The 19,150-nt window shown below is 40.2% G+C and overlaps 1 protein-coding gene across 2 annotated transcripts in view; it reads left to right on the top strand.

Moving 5' to 3' along the window:
* The window catches only part of LOC119653416, a 404,817-nt gene that overhangs the window by 204,693 nt on the left and 180,974 nt on the right, over positions 1 to 19,150 (top strand). The window contains exon 6 of one of the 2 annotated variants that reach the window (XM_038057985.1): positions 19,060 to 19,110. The exons of the other annotated variant lie outside the window; for it this stretch is intronic. The gene's annotated coding sequence lies outside the window, so the exon portion shown is untranslated. The remainder of the gene's footprint in view (positions 1 to 19,059; positions 19,111 to 19,150) is intronic. 2 annotated transcript variants of the gene reach the window in all.

Here is a 19,150-nt window from a genome sequence, read left to right as displayed (position 1 = left end):
AGCTTTAGTTCATCGTGGGACGATGTTTTCGAAGAGGACAGTAGCCTTTCAGTGTCGCTCTAACTACTATCAATACTTCTATGATCCGCTTTTTATTTCAACGTTATTTCTTTTTTGGCGGTCAGGGCTTCTAACTTCTGATGGTATTCCCATACTAGTATAGATCTTATTTCAAGTTATGCGTTGGTTTTTTGTTCCACCTATCTGTCCGAGAAAATACGGATTTAAGTGCGTTTGTACTTTCCCCTTAGATTTTCCCTGACATAAGAATTTATATATACACCTTTCCCCTTAGATATAGGGATTGAGTTATGTCGTCGTTGAGTTCAGTCCATGTGCCCCAATTCCAGTCCTGATTTAAATCCATCTATGTACCACATTACGTCATTTTTCAGGTAGTTATCATCCCAATGGTTCGAGTCCCCCGGAATTATGGTGAAAGTCACTGCCCACCTCAACGGACGAGTTTGTTATTAGTTGGTGATTCTGCTACACGTAGCCACACGGCATGCTGAAGCCTGGACGTTACTAATCTCGCTCGTCTTTTACTATGAATTCCAAAGCGTCTGTAATGCTAAAGTGGGTGTGCTCTTCATTGCAACCACAGTACAGAGGCAAAGGATCCTCTGAATCGAGGACAGTTTTTAATAGCCTGCCTCCGCTCCACTTTCGTCAACAATACTAGTACTTTGCAAGTAAGCCTGAGCTTCACCATGTCTTGGTATATCCAATATACCATGTGTGATTCTAATCTACGTGTGCTACTTATGATCTTTTTGTGGCTTGACAGAGTGGAGCATTTTTCAGTGCGTTAAATTTTTGTCTTTAGTAAGTTTTGAGATAGCTTATATTTGGTTTGTATTTAAGCATAAAATTACGTAGAGGGACATCTAGATGGCTGACGGACCGGAAGAATATGTTGTTACTGGAGATATTTCCCAAGGCTCCGTATTAGGGCCCCTAGTGTAAAATATAATGCATGGGGTACGCTTTCGCGCGCCAAAGGAGCAACATTGGCTGCCTTTGTAGACGATATAACGTGGTGGTAGTTCCAAACACTCCGTAATTCCATGGAAATGCAACCATTGCGATGGTTAAACTGTACCCAATAAACGAAAAGACGGAGGTGGTCCTTGTTACCAATTGCCGGAAAAACAATACTGTCAAAATTGGGTCTGGTAATCGGAAGATCGTTCCGAAAACGATCATTAAATACCTGAAGGTAATGATGGATGCCAAGTTGAGCTTGTAGGGCACCTAGACTGTGTCCGCGAAAACGCAGTAAAGGCTAGCTTACCTCTAACAAGGATAATGCCTAATATTGGAGGGCCAATATCTAGTCGCCGGCTGCGTATCGTAGGGATTGAAATTCATCCTGCTATATGCGTATTCTGTCTGAGTGGAGCACTGGACAAGACATTGAACCGAAAAAGGGTGAGTTCGGCGTACCAGTCAATCGCTGTGGGTGCCATCACGGGTATGATTCCCTTCGATCTTAATAATAGATAGTTCCGAAAAAGGCCGCTGGTCGGATACTCTGGTCCCGTGTGTTCAGATATGGGCCGAGCGAAAACACGGAAAATTGAATATCCATCTTATGCAGCGGAGACTTCAGAGTAAACTTGCATTACTTCGGTTTGGACGAGCCTCTATACTGTACCGAATGTGCCGCTATACCCGAGGATTCAGAGCGTGATATGTTCTACTGCCCGACTCCGGCGAACGAAATAAGGAGGTTCACGATGTCCTCAACGTAGTTGTCGGAACCCATAATCTTGTGAATAACCGATGCCCGAAAAGTGAAGCACGGAAAGAGCCACGAACTCGTAACTTAATCATGCTGGTGTAACCCAGAGCTCTCCCCGGAAAGTAATACTTCATGGTGGTCCCTCGAGGATATGAGCGGTGAAGTGGGGTGGTTTTCGTGGACGAGAATCCCACACATTGTTGTAACGTGGCGCATCGTAGACTAACGACGGCGGCTGACAAGCGAAATTGAAGCTGAGACTAGTCAATAAAATTATATACTCTTCCCGTTCAGAAGCTAACATTCCATTTGGATAAAAGCTTTTTAGTTAACTGTTAACTTCTATCATCTAAATTATGCGAAATTCTCTCGAGTCGAGCAGAATAGCAAAATTTTCCAGCCAGTGCATTTTTTAAAAGAAGCGATAGTGCATTATACTATATTGAATAGACTGCGGTAATCGATAGGACCCTTGATGTCTGCATAGCTTAACATTTTTCATTCTCAAAACCCTCTTTCAAAGCTTCTCTCGCATGCATGACTCCCTTCGGTGAATTCAGCCCGAACCCAACTCAACATATTCTTTTTATATTCAAATCTCAATGGCCTTGTAACATCAATAACTGCTTCATGTTCCAATGATTATTCGATATTTTTTGTGTGCTTTAAAGCCACTCAGCGAAAAACGCAAAAGTCTCTCAGAAAAGTTGATCCGTTTCGTTTCAAATACGGTGCCACGCACGGATGGGCAATTCATTCCCATCCATCGATCCGCATTCAAAATTTATGAAAATTGCCTCGATATCCTGCTAACCAAGCACCACCACCGCTCGCTTGGTTGCCATCGTGTAACTTCAATCTTTCCCGTTTATTGCCCACAATATCCGAGTTACTCGTTCAGATCGATGTAAACGTTGCATCGCATTCGTCCCGGATAATATTCAATTCAATTTCCATATAAGTGCTAACATATGAGACAATAAGAATAGAACAGAACAATGTCGACAATAGAAGACCGAATAGTGGAACAACCAGTCAACAGGAGTGCTATGTGGGAAGACTGTCGACGACAACGATGGGAAGACTCTCGCAATGTGCCCGCTTCCCTGGTGAAATCCCCCAAGGTACAGTTTACTCGAAACGATTGTAGAACACGAAAAGACAATTCAGCCTCGTTAAGGACTCGTTATTAGCTCTCCTGTATAAAATTCAAACTGGGAAAACTCTTAACGCATTTAAGAACAACGAAAAGATCATCCCGAACCCATAAGACTGTTGTGTCTTGACTTTGACTTACTCGCTAAGAGGTTGAGTCTACTATTATGAGGGGTTCGTCCTTGACAAGGCCAAGGAAATCAAAACTTAAAATTGGTTGAATAGTGAGGGGAAAATTGGAGGATGAAAAAGGGCTGGAAAATATATAGTGAGAATATTTGTTCTTTGTTCCTTCATGAGATCATCATCAGGAGATGACGTATAACTGGATTCGTGCTTCTGTTGGTGTTGAGCCATATAAAAGGCGAAAAGGATACACTCAGCACAATAATTTACAATTTACGGAGCAGTAAGGAGAGTCTTTTATGAGGTTTGCGAACATGACCAAGAATGTGTCGGCGAAAAGTGCCGAGACTTCATGACGACCGCCATTTGCTGTGGGATTACAGCAGCACTTCAGCTCGTACGACACGGTTAGAAAGCGATAAAATGTGAGGTTTCAATAGACACCCTGCGTCATAGAACTTCATTTTGCATGGAATGGAATCTCGTTTCCCTTCTAGTTTTCCATTCAAGCAATCAGATGCAATGGACGAGCAATCTATTCTGAGAATAATGACTTAGATGCTAGTATGGTTTCTGTGAGATGATGAAGAGCAGAGTTCTCTGAGGAAGATAAGATAACGCATAGAAGTTTCCATTTGAATGGGTAGGAGTATCAGAATATTTTAGAAAACAAGATAGCGCAACCCTTTATTCCAAAGTATTCGGATTATAGTTGGCAAGCTATCAGACTCCAGGAGAAACAAAAATTCTTAGAAGGTCGTATCTGGATCGGTTTCATCCTTTTATAAATCAAATTCACCGTCCCAGGAATCTTACAAGGTATAGATTCCTTTGATACGTTGATAATGCGACCGAGCTCCATGACTGCCAGCCGTAACGAAAGCATATACTTTCCGATAACACTTTAGTATTCAAACAAGTTTATGGTCACGATTTCTTGCAAAATTCCTTAAGGACTGCAGGCAAGAGAAACCAGACTCGAAATGGAAAACAACTTATGACATACCTTCCAAACGTACTGGGAAATCGTTTAAATGATATTCGGAATGGAATCTTGTCGCCTCTGGAGAGTTATTCTCTGCTCTACGTTATCATGGCCGTCGCTTTCTTTACGACATCTATTCCAAGCAACAACCTCAACTGAAGTAACCACAACTCTTCGAGGAATGTAGTCGTATAATGACATCGTTCTCGTAATGCATACTCGTGTTTGTATTTTGCATAACACAACGATGGACTATCTTTGAAAGTCATAGGAAACGGAAAATGATGACGGAAACCTAAGATTCTATTTCCATTTGCTCAGGTCTCGGGACAATCTTGGATTTCGTAGTAGGAATTATGCGAGAAATGAGATCCAACGATGTCGTCTCCCTTCTAGTTCAATGGCCTGCAATTTTATGCATAGCTTGGTGTACGGAGTTGTGGAGTTGGTAAGTCGGATCGGATGTTATTCCTCCATGGAAGATGCTTGCGGTGACAGATACGTGACTCGGTGTCATACGTGTAATTGATATCCTTAATTAATGAGTGATAGCATGGTAGTGTGGTGCTACCATCTTGACTCTGCAGTTAGTATTCATATGTGCGTGCACATATGACCTGATATGTATTTGCAATAGAAATTCTGAGTTGTACCAAAGGAATCTTACGAGATTAAAAGCATCTTGTCCAAGGTGAACTAGGTCTTGGCAACCATATTGAATGAAAATAGCTGTTCTGGGTTGAAATCAATGCAATGATGTTTGTTATTGGCAAGAAAATTGAAGGGTTTAGGAATATTCTGTTAACCGTAGTCATTCACAGTTCAAGAGAGGGAACAAAGAATATCAAAAAGCTTGGACGTTCCAAGGTTACTTTAACGTTACGCATGAGCGATGCATTGTAACAAAAACTGCTGAAAATTCTTGCATCATCACTTCAGGTCTGAAGTAGAATACTTCTACCTCCTCTCCTGTGCTTTTTCCATCGACATTAAATTCCCAAAAGTGAAGCATATTGGACCAGAAAAACATGAGCTGGAAAATTTAAAACCACAAAAATACAAAAACTGCCCGGCCGCCGGTTGAAAATAAAAATGATTGTGGTTTATGGGCATGAACTCAACCATTTTTGCTGGTATGGCTTTGAATACAAATGGTTACTGGAAGCAAGCCATTCCAACACTTCTTCTCAATTGCTTAAAAGAAAAGAATGAGCAGATATTCATGTATCTACACAAATGATGGTATTCACCCTACAAAACTAGCAGAAAACGGCCTGGTTTTTACGCATGTTACACAGTAGCAGGTTAATTTGATCTGGTTCGAATTGGCTTCTTTTATGCATCTGAAATGTGTAATTTCCGTAAGATAGCATTCAGATCAGGGCATTTTAATGTAAGAATTGATCATTGTGAAGATTTTGTTTTACATTTGCCAAGTGAACGGTATTATGGAGCCTGACCGGAATGAATGCAGAAGTGCTTTATGGAGGCAATGGGGAATATTTTCTTATGATAAGAAATGCCAAATTATTTTGATTTCAGTTAACTGAGGTCATGTTGAGAATTCGTAAGAGGTATTTCTGCACATGTGGATGAACTCACTAAACAGTTCCTCTCCCCTTGTGTAAAACTATTTTAGGAGCTGTTCCATTTTGAGTTGCATTGCCAACACAATCGATGTGGGACAGTGGAATTTGAACCTAGTTCCTGAAGTCTAAAACACTTTATTTCGAGAACATCATGGTATACTAAGATATTACACTGGCCCATTATTACTGTCTTGACTTAATTCAGGTACCCATTCAGAACTGAGTTAACTAATATCCCTCGTCCTGTTTACCGTGTAAATCTCGCTGGAACTAGTGATATTTAAACCACTACCTTCTATTTCGAAAACCTGGCCTAAGTTATCCGGAGAGTTTATCACAATTAAATCAGGTCCTCCCTAACCAGTTTTTACTATAGTATAACAAGGTTGGATTCCTTATGGAATATGGTACAATTATAGCCTAACGATCACGTCCTTCAAATTATCATATTTCGCGTTTCTATGGAGCCTATCAGCCCACGTTCGGCGCCAAAGAAAAAAGACGAAATGGGTAACTTATTCTACACTTAAAACCAAGAAAAGAGATAGAATCAAAAGAACCAACTTAGAACATTGTAAGACCGGCATAATCCCGTGATCCGCAACGTCCCGAACGGCCGCGCTACGTATTTTATAGAAAGCAAGGCTGAAGATAATATTCGAGGAGGCATAGCTGTTTTTCAGCCAGGTAAGCGAGATTACGATTGTCGAGTTGCAAAGAAGAAGGATTGGGGGTATTTGCGTTGTACAGATTCTTGAACAACAAATGCCAAAGAGAGGTCAATAACACATCAATATTTGAGGATCTTTCTAACAAAAGTGTGGAAAAAAGTGAGAATTGTCAAGCCTATCGTCAGAGCTAAAACATGATAGAGGATGTCAACCAAGAGAGCAGAAAAGGGATAATTTGAGGGAGTAAAACATCGAATGGTATTTGCTGACTTTTGGTATTAAATTATTCATCGATCATAAACGCAAGTTCATCGAGATCAGTTGCAATATTTTTATCACAATTATTAAGGATTGTAAATAATCGACAGTTAGAGGAAGCATAGGGTAGGCAGGGGATGAGGACATAAACATTGAAGAAAAGTAAAAACTAAATAAATTAAACTAAAATATTACGCATGACAACAAAATCATAAAATAAGCCAGAGAAGAAGAAGATGTGATTGGAGAGAAAAGGATGCTTGATTGCTTAATTGTGATCTACCGCCAATGACGCAGTCCTGCCCCTATCCTGAAGCATACTTCCTGGAACTCGAAGCTTATTGTTTTATCATCGAGCCAGGCTTATGCAGTGCAGATGATATGAGGCTGTTCATCTTATAAAAACAAATTGAAGGGCCCCAGCTTAGTTGTTGAACTTTTGAAATTTTGGTAGAAAGTGACGAAAGGACCAGACGAGACATGGACAGTTTGATAAAAATCCCATGCAGCCAGGCAGAAGGATTAGTGATTAAGTTTAATTGGTGGGGATAATTCTGATTAAACAAAGTTTTCTATAAATTTGCAAGCCACCACTAATGTAACATCAATGGAACAAACTTTGATTAGATTAATTTTATGTTTCATCACATTTATTTCGGTTACCAGTGATTTCTTTACACAAAAAAGCACTTAAAATGAGGCATGATGTATTTCAGTATGAAACTCAAATATTTCGATCACTGCAGTGTTCAAAGCGAGAAAAATTGCTCAACCTAAAGGAAGATCAAATCAATGCGCCGACTAAAACCGGAGTGCTTCTCACCTTTGCTCGAAACTTGATATTGCATCTCCTCACTTTTCCAAGTATCTGAAAATTATGCCATTCGCGGCTCCATACTTTCATTAGATTGAGATTATGATACCTGCTTTCGAATAAATTCTGAGCGATAGACAGTTTGGCGGACGAACTTTAGTAATGAATTGGTTTGGAATCAATTAAACTGGCAACCGAGTTAATTGTAAAGACAATGCAATCGCGAAGGTCCAAAGGACAACTCCCTAAATTTAGGTATAGAGAAATTGAGCTAAGGGGAGGCTTCATACGCTGCACTTCATTGCCCTGCAGGGTCGACTGTAGATGTGATCCTTCGTGCGTCTTCCATCTCTCGATCGCGATATTTATATTTTGGAGTTTTTGAGCACTATGTATCGTATACAAATTTCCTCCCTTTCTAGCTCCGAGTTAGCCTAGGGCTTCCTGGCATGTGAACATGATGTGCATGCCTGAACTAAATAAAATGTTGGTCATTCACAAGGTAACGTAGTCGTCACACCAGATGTGCTTGAAGTTAAACGTACCCGAATTTGCGAAGTGCCTGCACTCTTCAATCTATTTAAAAATGCAACGCGCTGAAGGAAGATACAGCTGATTCCCGAAATGCAGTGTGTTCAAACACAAAATTTTTTTAAGCTAAAAACAGAAAAAACATTCTTTTTCTTCGAATTCTCAACTCCATACTGTTATTGAGATAAACGCATTTCCAGGTTATAGACAAAATATCCAAGGCAGATTCGGCACTACTAATGCACCGATCGAAGAACCTGCCTACGATCGGCAATAAATTCAATATCGCCGCCGGCAGAAGCAGCTCTCCCTGGATATACAAATTGCAAATAGGTAGAGTGCAATGACAAGTTATATTGAGACCCTAAGCTTTGTTGGTGTCTGCATTCAGTCTGACCCTGCTTGTCTCCTTCTTCGAATCCAGAGCCACCTTGGCGGCTTCCATGAATCTATGAGAGAGCAAGCAAATGTCATCAGCTTAGTCGAAATGGTTGACGAAAGATGACATCCTCCATTGAACTCCTCCATGTCCTTCAAACAAGGGAGCATAGAAAACGTCGTCAATAACAAGAATAAAAAATATCAGTGACAGAACGCAATCATGGCAGACTATGCTTTGAACTTTAAATTAATTTTAAATTTTACTTCTTGACATTTTGCGCCATCATATGCTTTTATCTAAGCGGCGTACCTTCTTCCGATAATCGTTCTAGATTTACTCTCTATTGAGCAAAACCTCATCACTTAAACTTCCGAGGGTATTCTTTGATGCATTCCAAGATGATTTTGGGTATTATCTTTGCAACAGTAGGTCATACTCCCCCCCCCCCCCCCATTTATCGTACCCAAGCTCCTTCTTCGGAATTTTAATGATCATCCTCTTCTGTCAAGCAGCAACTCAACAAAAATTACAGCAGCTACCTAGGAAAGATCATCAAATCCGCGATTTTACACCGCTTGACGCACTGTTGGTAAAGATAATTTCTCTTAAGTTTGGAAGTGCAGTTCTTTTCCGAATGTTATGGATGCTTCTCAAATCATCTTCAAGAGATAGAGCCTCATCCGATGTCATACGAATGAGAACTGGTGAAATATTTCTCCTTCTTTTCAATTGCTCACCATCAAATGAGAAGCCTACCGTTACCATCCTTCACAGAAGCATCAAAGAATCTACACATATCAACTCTTTCGTGATACGATATTACGTAGCGAAATCGCCTTTATTTGCGGCAGCTTCTGTTTTCGTCGTCAATGCTATGGTGAAATTCCTCTTGTCGCATTGTACACTTCTCGCATTTTTCCGCGCTCCAGCACGGCGGGTTCACTTCTACTTGTAGCCAAAAGAGCTCTCTAATCCTCGTTTTCATTGAGCGTTTTCCCAGTCTGCCAGATCTTGTGAGGTCCTTTCATAACGTGGCCGACAACTTCATCCACACTAGAGATACTTTTTTGGCAGCCCAGTATTCAAGTGGGATGGCAAAATAATCGCGGAGAGAGCGCGCCTCGCTTTCCTGCGAACAGACGTAGTAGCGACACGCAAGTGAAGATAGTCGACCATCTCATGTTCAAGATGGCTTCTAAATTTACCGTTGGTCACCTTATGATCGATCAGGTTAGTTCATTGCCGATTAGTCGAAGGAAAAGTGATCTCTTGACAGACCTTGTGCTTGAAAGAGGTGCCTATTTTATCAGAGCTCACTTTTTAATCCAGATCGCCCCTGTAGATTAAAATATAACGTTGTGGAAGCCTATCCTGAACTGCATCAAAAAGGTCTGCTCCCCTGAATAATATACTTAAAAGACAGTTTGAGAGAGTGCCATTTGGTTTACTGAGAGTGGTCGTACTATGAAGTTTTACGGCTCCACAGTTTTTGGGATAGCTCCCCTCTCCTCTTGGTTATTTCTGGCTACTTAGGATAGTCTTTTAGACCATCGCCATTCACATTTTTGTCATTACAATTGATTTCAAGAAAAGACAAAAGAAATGAATTTAATAAGAAAAGTGATAGGTAAGAAAAGGGCAAATACGAGGTTCTAAAAGAAAAATTGGAGGACCTTCCATCCCTCGAAACCATCTTCAAATCTCCTACAAAACTCACTGGTAGTAAAGTGTCATCACAACCTCATAATGTACAAAACCTACTGAATAGGAAAAACATCTGTGGAGTTGTTTTTAGCCGCAGAATGGGAAAATATATAAGGAAAACCCTGCTTTTCTCAAAAAACAACATTCTTCTCGTCTCTTTAATCACCATGAGTGTGAGTTTCTGATGATGTATGATGTCAGAATTAAGAACGAGCGAATATTAGAAACAAACAGGTATAGTACCTCGAAGCAAGCCTTTTTTTCCAACCGAATGCTTGTTCTCTCCAACCGAATGCCTGTTCTCTCCGTTTTCTCAATCTGACATAGAAGTAAAAACGTTCTACTTTTCACCTATAAGCTAATCGCATGGAAAGTACTGTGGACTGCCGACCATAGAACCTCGCTACAGTTCCTTGTTTCCAACTATATACCCCTGCTTCCATGCCACACGAAAAAGAGTTGTCTTTCGCATAAAGGCAAGAAGAGGCAGTTGTCAAAAGTTCAGACGGCACAACCTTACAGCCTTTATCCAACAAGGCCCGTATTCCACAGACTTAAGAGGCGCTCCCTTGCCCCGGTCCGAGTCCCGCTAATTTTTGCGTTGGCTGACCCCCAAAGGCCCAAAAATATTTTGAGGATAACCCTGCTTTTCTGAAGAATCTGCCCGTATTTATCCAGCTCAAGCAACACAATAATAGTGTAAAGCAATAGAGAAGGGAGAATGACTGATTAGCTTACTTATTATACCTGAATTCCATAGACCACAAATCATATCAAAAAGGGCTTAAAATCGATAAATTCCTTACTCAAGGTTGTAGGGACGAATAAACGGCCTCAAGGTGAAAATCATGTGCTCCTCGCAGAAAATGTGTAACTGATTTAATTTTATGAAAGATCTTCTATTCCCCGAGAAAATTCCGGACCCCTTCCCTTTTTGAATAGCCGGGTTTTACCAAAACACTAATAATATGAAAAAAGACCACTTTGAGGTGCCATCACTTTCTTTAAAAGGAGGTAACAGCCAGGTTGAAGGGGGAGGGGATCTTTCCTCTACCCTATTTACTCTTCTCCTCCTGTGGTGTCCAAGTTTCGTTGTTTTAGCATTTACTCTGAAAGAAGAGGAACAGTCACAAACTAATGCTTGTGATTTAAACTGCAACTTAATTTTTGGTATCACAGAGCATGTGTGACAAGCAGACTTCCGTATCTCTGCGATAGTCAGAAAAGTTTTTAGTGGAGAACTTACGCAAGCACAACACTTAAATTTTTCTCATTTCTTTCCCCCATAGTTAGTTTATAATGCATTTTTATCTATATTTTTGAAAACTGTGAATTAATGAAGCTCTCAAATGAAGGAGGTTGAAAAAAGTGTCCTCATCGCTTCACTAAATTATGAGTTTCTTACGCTTCTTAATGAATAATCAACTAGTTCCCGAAAGGGCTGTTCCTGTAAGTGTGCACTTCACTTAAGCGATTTCAGCTGGGCTTCGCATAAAATTCTTTATTGAGAGACCAGAAAAGTTTAAGAGATAGAAAATGCATTAAGTCTTTAAAGAGTATATAAAACGGAAGTCTGAATCTTTTTACGAAAACAAGAGAAGTATCTACAGAAACGTGAATTCATAATTATCACTCTTGTGATTTCACTTGCCAATTGCACTCATCTTCGCACTAGATAAATATTTTATTCCACCGCCCGCTTCCTTTACTTTTCAAATTAGCGCCATTGGAGTCTATTTTTGGTATTAGATTTTGAAGTTCAAAGTAGGAAAAATCAAAGTGAAGCGGAATCTATTTAAAGATCAATTTCCGTTAGATTGTGCTCATTTAAAAAATTACAAGTCTTCTTTTCGTTAACTTGTTATCGGCAGAGAATTTTTCTGGGATTTCACCTTCGCGAATTTAATTTTCTGATCTTATTCTGAGACCAGAAACAGCAATTCAGGTCCTAGTTACCTTGTAATTTCATTATAGCCTCCAAAAGTGTAAACCTTAAGTGAAAAATTCTGTGTACTTCACTGAATTTAACACGTGTACCATGTTTATCGGTAATAAGTACTTAGTGCTAATTTCAGCCCGTAAAAAAACATCTGCCTCCCTAAGAAACGTATCTGAAAAAGACAACCGACTAGAACATAGCAATTACCAGGCGACCTTTTACAAACAAATATCTGCGAAAATTGAGCACTCCTCCAAGCGCTTTCTATAAGATTTCATCGGATTCTTGGAAGACAGCCGGTAGTCTATCAAATCCGTGAAAAACAGCCAATGTTTGAGATCATAGAACTCAAGTAGCTGATATAAGAGCTTCCGTCGGTCTTGAATCCCTAAAAATAGATACGCTCCAGAGATTTATCTCATTGACGTTTATTCCTGGATTTTTTTTGGATGACGAACAATAGAAATGGGAGAGTGGACAGAGGAATTGATTTTTTCTGTTGTAGCTTTATCCCAGGCAATTTTTAAGGCTTTCACACATCATTCTAGGTTGTTTATATGGAAATTTTCAGTTGATTGCTTTCGCTATGAAAATCCATGAACGGATTCGGATGTACATATCACGGCCTGTTTCACGCGTAGATATGCAGATTTTACTTCTGGAGAATCCATAAAATATTCAAATTTTTGCAATGCATGCATACGTTATGTGAAGCTTTCTGAAATGCCAAAAATAAATATTGGGATTTTATGTTATAAAATAAATTTAAAGCTTGGAGCGTGCTTTCTGTATCTCTTTTGATAAAAAAAAATCTTAGTTGTTTCTACTTTTATTTTCACTTTTCAGACCACGCCGCCAGGTTTCATATTTCATTAATAAATCACAACACAAAAGATAGTAATAATCAATATGCAATTTTGGGTTTTATTGCAACAATGCAGCCACACAAAAACCAATTTTTGGTTGAGTGCAATTTTCGTAATATTTTCCACAAAAATAATATTTTTGGTTTCTCTGGGCTGCTGTTATTTGCTTCTCGAATTCAATTCAATTTTGCTTTTAATTTATGAATAATTTAATTTTAATATTTAATGGCGCTATGTGGAGGAGCATATGAGAAGATTTAATTGCATTTAGATTCATTCTCATCTACATAGCTACGTATATGTGCATAGTTTGTAGCCTCCACAATTACCTACATACCATATATATCCGCATTCATTGGATACTACAGAGAGTAATGCAATGGATACCCTAAATAGTGGCCGCTATTACCATGCTTGGATTATATCCTGCTTTTGGAATGCAATTTTCCTCATTGATTTTGGAGTGCAGCATGATTCTAACAAAAACCCACATTCACAAGGCAAAATGCAGATAATTGAATTTAAACTTATTTGGGCTGGTATTTCCACAGCGTCCCTTCCATTTCATTCAATATTTGGAATAATTTACTTAGCATCAATATCAGTGTTTGTCCAGATAGAGTTAATTATGCAATCAACATAAAGCGGTGATAAACCGATGCCATTATGCGTTAAATTTCCAATATAATCTCCAATCGAGCGGAAAAATTTATCATTTCAAAATCATTTGTGTGAAAACTGACAGTTTAAATAATTTGTCCGCTCAATTGATATGAAGTGCGTAATAAAACCCTGAAATTCTTTATCTTTTGCGTTAATCACACAATGTTATCGTCCGGTGTTATCTCTGCATTACTAGGCAGAAAAACTGTCACTTTACCTAAAAAAAAACAATCTATTTCCGGCTCAGTATTTTCCGATGGTAATCACAAATGCGGTGATAAACGGAATGGAAAAGTTAAGTAAGGCTATCCCCTAACAATGGTCCATAAAATTTCGCTGTAAGCTAGTATCAGAGACTTAGATAGACATAGAAAGGAGACTTAGATAGACATAGAAAGATGCTGCTTTACTCAATGTTTGCCTCCCATAAGAAGGGATACTTTCGTCAAATTCCTCTCTTATTATTCATTGGCTTTTCAAGCAAAGCCTGGAGAACCAGGTATACGCCTTGGAGACAACTACTACTGTCATGGAAAGCAAACCTAATGATATTAACTCTAAATAATTGGAAATCACAGATTTTAATTCCACCCATGACTTTGAGCAATCAATCCGCGGTCGAGTTGCGGATTTGGAGCCCTTACCGCCACCGGGTAACGTGTTCGATCTGTGTTCATCGTGGAAACTGGTGACCAAGGGTCGATGAGGCAGAGATAGCGGCATCAACCCCGCTCTTTTTAGGCAACAGTCCCAGCACCTGTCAAAGCACTTTTCTCTACCGTCCGGCTGAAGTCTCCACTGAAATTCAGGAAAAATTCCAAAGAGTATCGAATTTTCGGAAATGCATCTTTTGCATAGACCAACTGTTCCAAGACTCTATGCATCTCCATTGTGTGCCAATATGCCAAATCAGCATTGGCTTTGTTGGCCGACGCGTAAAGAATAAAGTGAAGAGGATTTACCGGCACTACACCAGTCCCAATCAGACATCCGTAGTTGCAATTCAGGACATACTAAAGCAGAAACGGTCAATCGAGGAAGAAGAGGGCATATGCCAGTACAGCAGCCTGGCCATTGTCGTGGGGGGCAGAGCATGTCGAACATTAGATAACCGGCCCTCGAAGGAATCCAGAGGATATCATTGGCATGTGTGTTAACCAAGTCATTTAGCTTGAACATTGCAGGGTAAGACGAGGGCTGAGAAGAATGGATCCACACATGGGTTTCAGTTTGGTGTTCTAACAGAATCAAAAGAATCTGAAAATCATCGGGACACCAGGGCCATAGAGAGGGAATCCTGGTCCGTTTCAAATAAAACTTTATTCCTAAGTTTCGATGCAATTTCAGAACCAAAAGAATTACTTTCTCTCTCACTTCTTGTTAGGCCTACCTCTATAACGAAGCACTTTAGACGTGATGTTGATCCTCTATACCCTTGACTAATAGGGCTGGACTATCTTCTGAATAAAACAAATGGGTAGCAGGTAACAAAAGAAAATGATCCAGATGTGACTAACCCTAAGCTAAGTGTCATACACTTGTTAAATTTAGAAAATATAAATCGGCACTCTATCTCGTTCTGGAAAAATGATCACACAACTCCACAAAAAGCAAGGACTAAAAGTCGAATAGATAGTTTAGTGCCGAATAATAAAATAAAATTAGGTCAGGAACCCAGCATAATTTTTATTTCTGGCCTTAATTTTCACGAAGAACCTACCCATGGCATATAAGTACTTGGCAAAATTGCTTTGTAGGGTAGGCTTTTCTCTTTAATGATATTGGCCGTCAAACTTGGCAAATATGTCTGCGAATTGATTGCAACCAAACTTTGCATCACAATTGTTAGTGTCAGTCAGACAGGAGCGGTAAGCCGCAGCAGAAGTGCTGGCAGAACCAGCGCATTGTCTTCCGAGATAACTAAAAATCCCCAGCGCTCTGAAGTCTATCTGAAACATTGGAAAGGCTTATGTAAGCAGATTTGTCGAAGCTTTTCTCGAGACCTGTGTGCAGATAGAAGCAGCCCATGGATTTCAAATATTTCTATTCAATGATCAGTTAAAGCTGCTGGTAAGTCCACCATGTGGGAAGAGAGGAGAAGACAAAGTATGATTGACTTTGCTCTTTCGATGAAACCACAAAATGGTCACCCCGGGTCTCGATTTTCTATTTCTTCTCGGTTCATCTAAGAATTGCCATAGATTGCAGTAGATCGCGCTTCATACGAAATCCCAAAACTGAACGAATTCATTGAGCGAGAAGAACATGGAGACGTAAAGATGTATGTTCAAATGTTAAATAACATCACAGACTCAATCATCCAAATGGCCAAGTCTGAAGTATACCTAGTTTCCCTATTGCAGTAAATTGCGCGTCGGACAAACCATCGACCAGTTTGAAACAACTCTCGACGAGCACCTGAAGTAGGCAGAGTTAGCCCAAAGGAAGGCACCGAATGGTCTTTGATCAAAGGTGGTGCAACGCAACCACACCAACCACAAAATCGGAAAGAAAAGATTTTAGATGGGATGAGTCGGTAAAGCTGAACTCTTTCTCAAAATCGGTACCTTCACAAATTCCTTTCATTCAGTGCTGATTCTCGTGATAGTTCGTCATCCTGGAGAACATGTGATTAAATTTCCCGGAAGAGAACAAGCAGTTTCTGTACTCCCTCCAACTGGGAAGTTTTACAGGAGAAAATGGAGCACTGCGAGAGCAGCAAAAGCTGCTCTGGCGAATCTTGGGTCTTTCGGCAGCCAGTTAGGTTAGCATTCACAAAAGCTCGAGAGAGATTAGCTTAACATCATTCTCTCTATTTGAACTTCACATTCGCGCAAAAACGATAAAGTTATATCCTTTTAGGGAAAACCAAAAGGCTTACCAGAAAAAACTGGAGAATGTCAGTTCAGGGATCCTCCTTGGACGACAGTTGGATACTTTTCAATTGACTAGAGGTAGCTTCAAGGAAGTTGATCGATTAGAAGCAAACTTACCGATGCTTCCAATGGTAACATCCGCACGTCAGACGAACTAGAGTCAAAAGTCGAGGCTCTGGGGAAGACATTTAAAATTGGCCTTAGAGTTCCGTGTTCGTCAAAATATAGCAAAAAGTCATTCTCACCGTAGTGACCAGACCTGCTTAATCTCAAGAAGCTGACCGAGGAGGTTTTCAATATATGCTACAGGCATTAATATTGACAGCGAAACGGACTAGATTACCTGAAAATGTATAAGTAGGCCATCATGACAGGTATTGTCGGAACATCGAAAGCATCAGCGATTCTGTGAGTAAGATTTCAGTCAGGGAAAATTGTAGTCCATTATTTCTGCATCTGGACATAACGTTCTGGTGAGATCCCAAGCGACGACGATGACTTCTGCAGATAAAAATCTCTTGGTCCAGGTGGCATTATTGGCAGTCATTCCTCAAAAACAAGAAAAAATTGTGCTGTGATCTGTGGAGGTCTACCCAAATTTTACTTCTCGCAAACATGGAGTCATTGGAGTCACCTCTTGCGTGCTGTCGTCGATATTGACGGATGAAATTCTACAGATACTGAGCAGGAGTGGATTGAAGGTGGTGGTGTGTGCCGAAATCTTAGTAATACTGGCATCAGGCATATTTCGCTTAGTTATCAGCTTGACTAGGGAGGGCGCAAAGTGCGGATTCGGCATCAATTCAACCAGAACAGAGTTGATATTATTTGCGTGGCACAAAAAATTGTCACTTTCTTCTAATGCAAAGTATCGGAGTGTGATTCCGAATCGAAAGTTAAATTGGAGACTAAGCATAAAATTAACAATTAAGAAAGTCTGCATAGTGCAGAAGAAGTTCTTCGTGAGAAAATGGGGTCCACAGCCGAGAAGGGTTCTGTATATGTTCACGGTCCGTCCCATCTGTCAGTATTTCATTGAGTGGTGGCCAGTGCTGAACAAGAAAAAAAGGAAAAAGCGTAAAATGATCCAAAAGGCCGCATGTGCAAGAGGTAGTATAGTGGCTGTGCTGTACTGCCCGCTAGAAGCCATTAATATAGCTTAAGTACTGAGGAAGAGAGTAAATAGCTTTCGAAATACGTATTTACTAACTATTAAAATATATTGTAGTAGGAGCAAGCTACCTAGTTTTATTTTTATCATTAATATACTGCTACACCTATTTCCTCTAGAGCCTCATATTAAATATGATATATAATTCTGTCTCCCTCCGTGAGTCTGGATACTGCACATCGAATCACAACGGCTATATGATAGTAACATCCTAGACGTCATACGCACGCTAAGCTGGACAATCAATTTTATTGCGGCACCTCCAACTGGGGTCTGCCCGAGAGTCAACCCGCATATAAGCCCTTGCAGTTGTAAAGGAAATGCTTCAGGCTGGTGTGATAGTGCAAAGACGCGTTGAACAGTCTGTACAACATGGCACGTTAGAGAAATGAACAGGCCGATGGACTAGCCAGGCGGGGTGTTGTTCTTGAGATTTCGTCGAAGAGCACGGCCGGCGCTTCAATAATGACAGTGTAGGAGCAAAATCTACTGGCACTAGAGACAGATTTTAGGCCAGATACTCGCAATCGCGTACAGGATTACAGTGTATTGCATAAGGCACTGGCCTATAGGTAACCATGTCGTCAGGCTCGACATATCCCACATTTCGCATTTTGAAGTTGCAGAGATGAGGGAGAGACCGTCAATCACCTACTTTGTGATTTCCTGCCCCCAGACTGCGGATACTAAGTAAAAATTCTTTGTCAACCTCAAAGAAATCTCCACGGTTTGACCCCGAAGATCTGGGCTGACTTAATAATTGTTTTTCCGATACCAGTCACGAAGGCATCAAAACGCTAATTGGGCGACTCTTATCGATCACTTATACCCAGCCAATCCACCTTTCAGAGAGGAAGCAAGTATAGATAACACTTTAGCAAAGTGAATATATGCTACGCTAGCGCGAAGATTGCTGTTGAAGCAGGTTTCAATCGCCCCGTGACGACAGAACCAGCAAAGCAGAATCGTGTATAGAAATATATATCGTGCCATTGATTTATGGTAATTGGTAGGCTTTCAGAAACTCCAAATAAAGTTTTTTGAACAAGCTTATCTTCCAGCCATATCTACATATCCTGTTGTCCGCACTGTACCTCCTGTTGGCTAACAACATTAATTCAAAGAAGATATCAGTGTAGGTGCCTTTTTTAGTATTTCTATACCTACTGATGTAATGTGGTCTAACCACGTTTTCTCTGATAACCCTGTTGGTTTCAATGCAAGGGGAGAATACCAACCTCTCGTTCATGCGTATTTAGCACAGTGCAACACTAATTCTATAGATTGTGACTAGTTACTCCTCCAGAAATGCAATCCACTGCTGCAAAAAAATGGGGTAAACTCCGTCTGGATCAGGTGATTCACACGGTTCAAATGACCCGCCCCTTCATTTTGTTCAATGTCACGATTTGGTTCGCGAGTTTCCAGTAACTTCTACTCGCCCTGTTTTCCAAGTCGATCTCACCACTCATTATTATTCCAGAATGTAGATTCTTGGGTTTCCTTTCTAATTTTTGTGACTGCTACTTCGGGTTTTTTTAGTGTCCTTTCTCAATTAACTTAGTCTTCTGTTTACTTTCAGAATGTCGTCTATGGGCCCTTCATGGCTTTCTGGATCCGTTTGATAATCTGGGTAAGTGTTCAGTCATCATTCCTTCGTCCCGTCCTCTTTG

Source organism: Hermetia illucens, chromosome 4 (assembly GCF_905115235.1).
Source record: "Hermetia illucens chromosome 4, iHerIll2.2.curated.20191125, whole genome shotgun sequence".
Lineage (NCBI taxonomy): Eukaryota > Metazoa > Arthropoda > Insecta > Diptera > Stratiomyidae > Hermetia > Hermetia illucens.
This window is presented reverse-complemented; position numbering and strand designations above follow the sequence as displayed.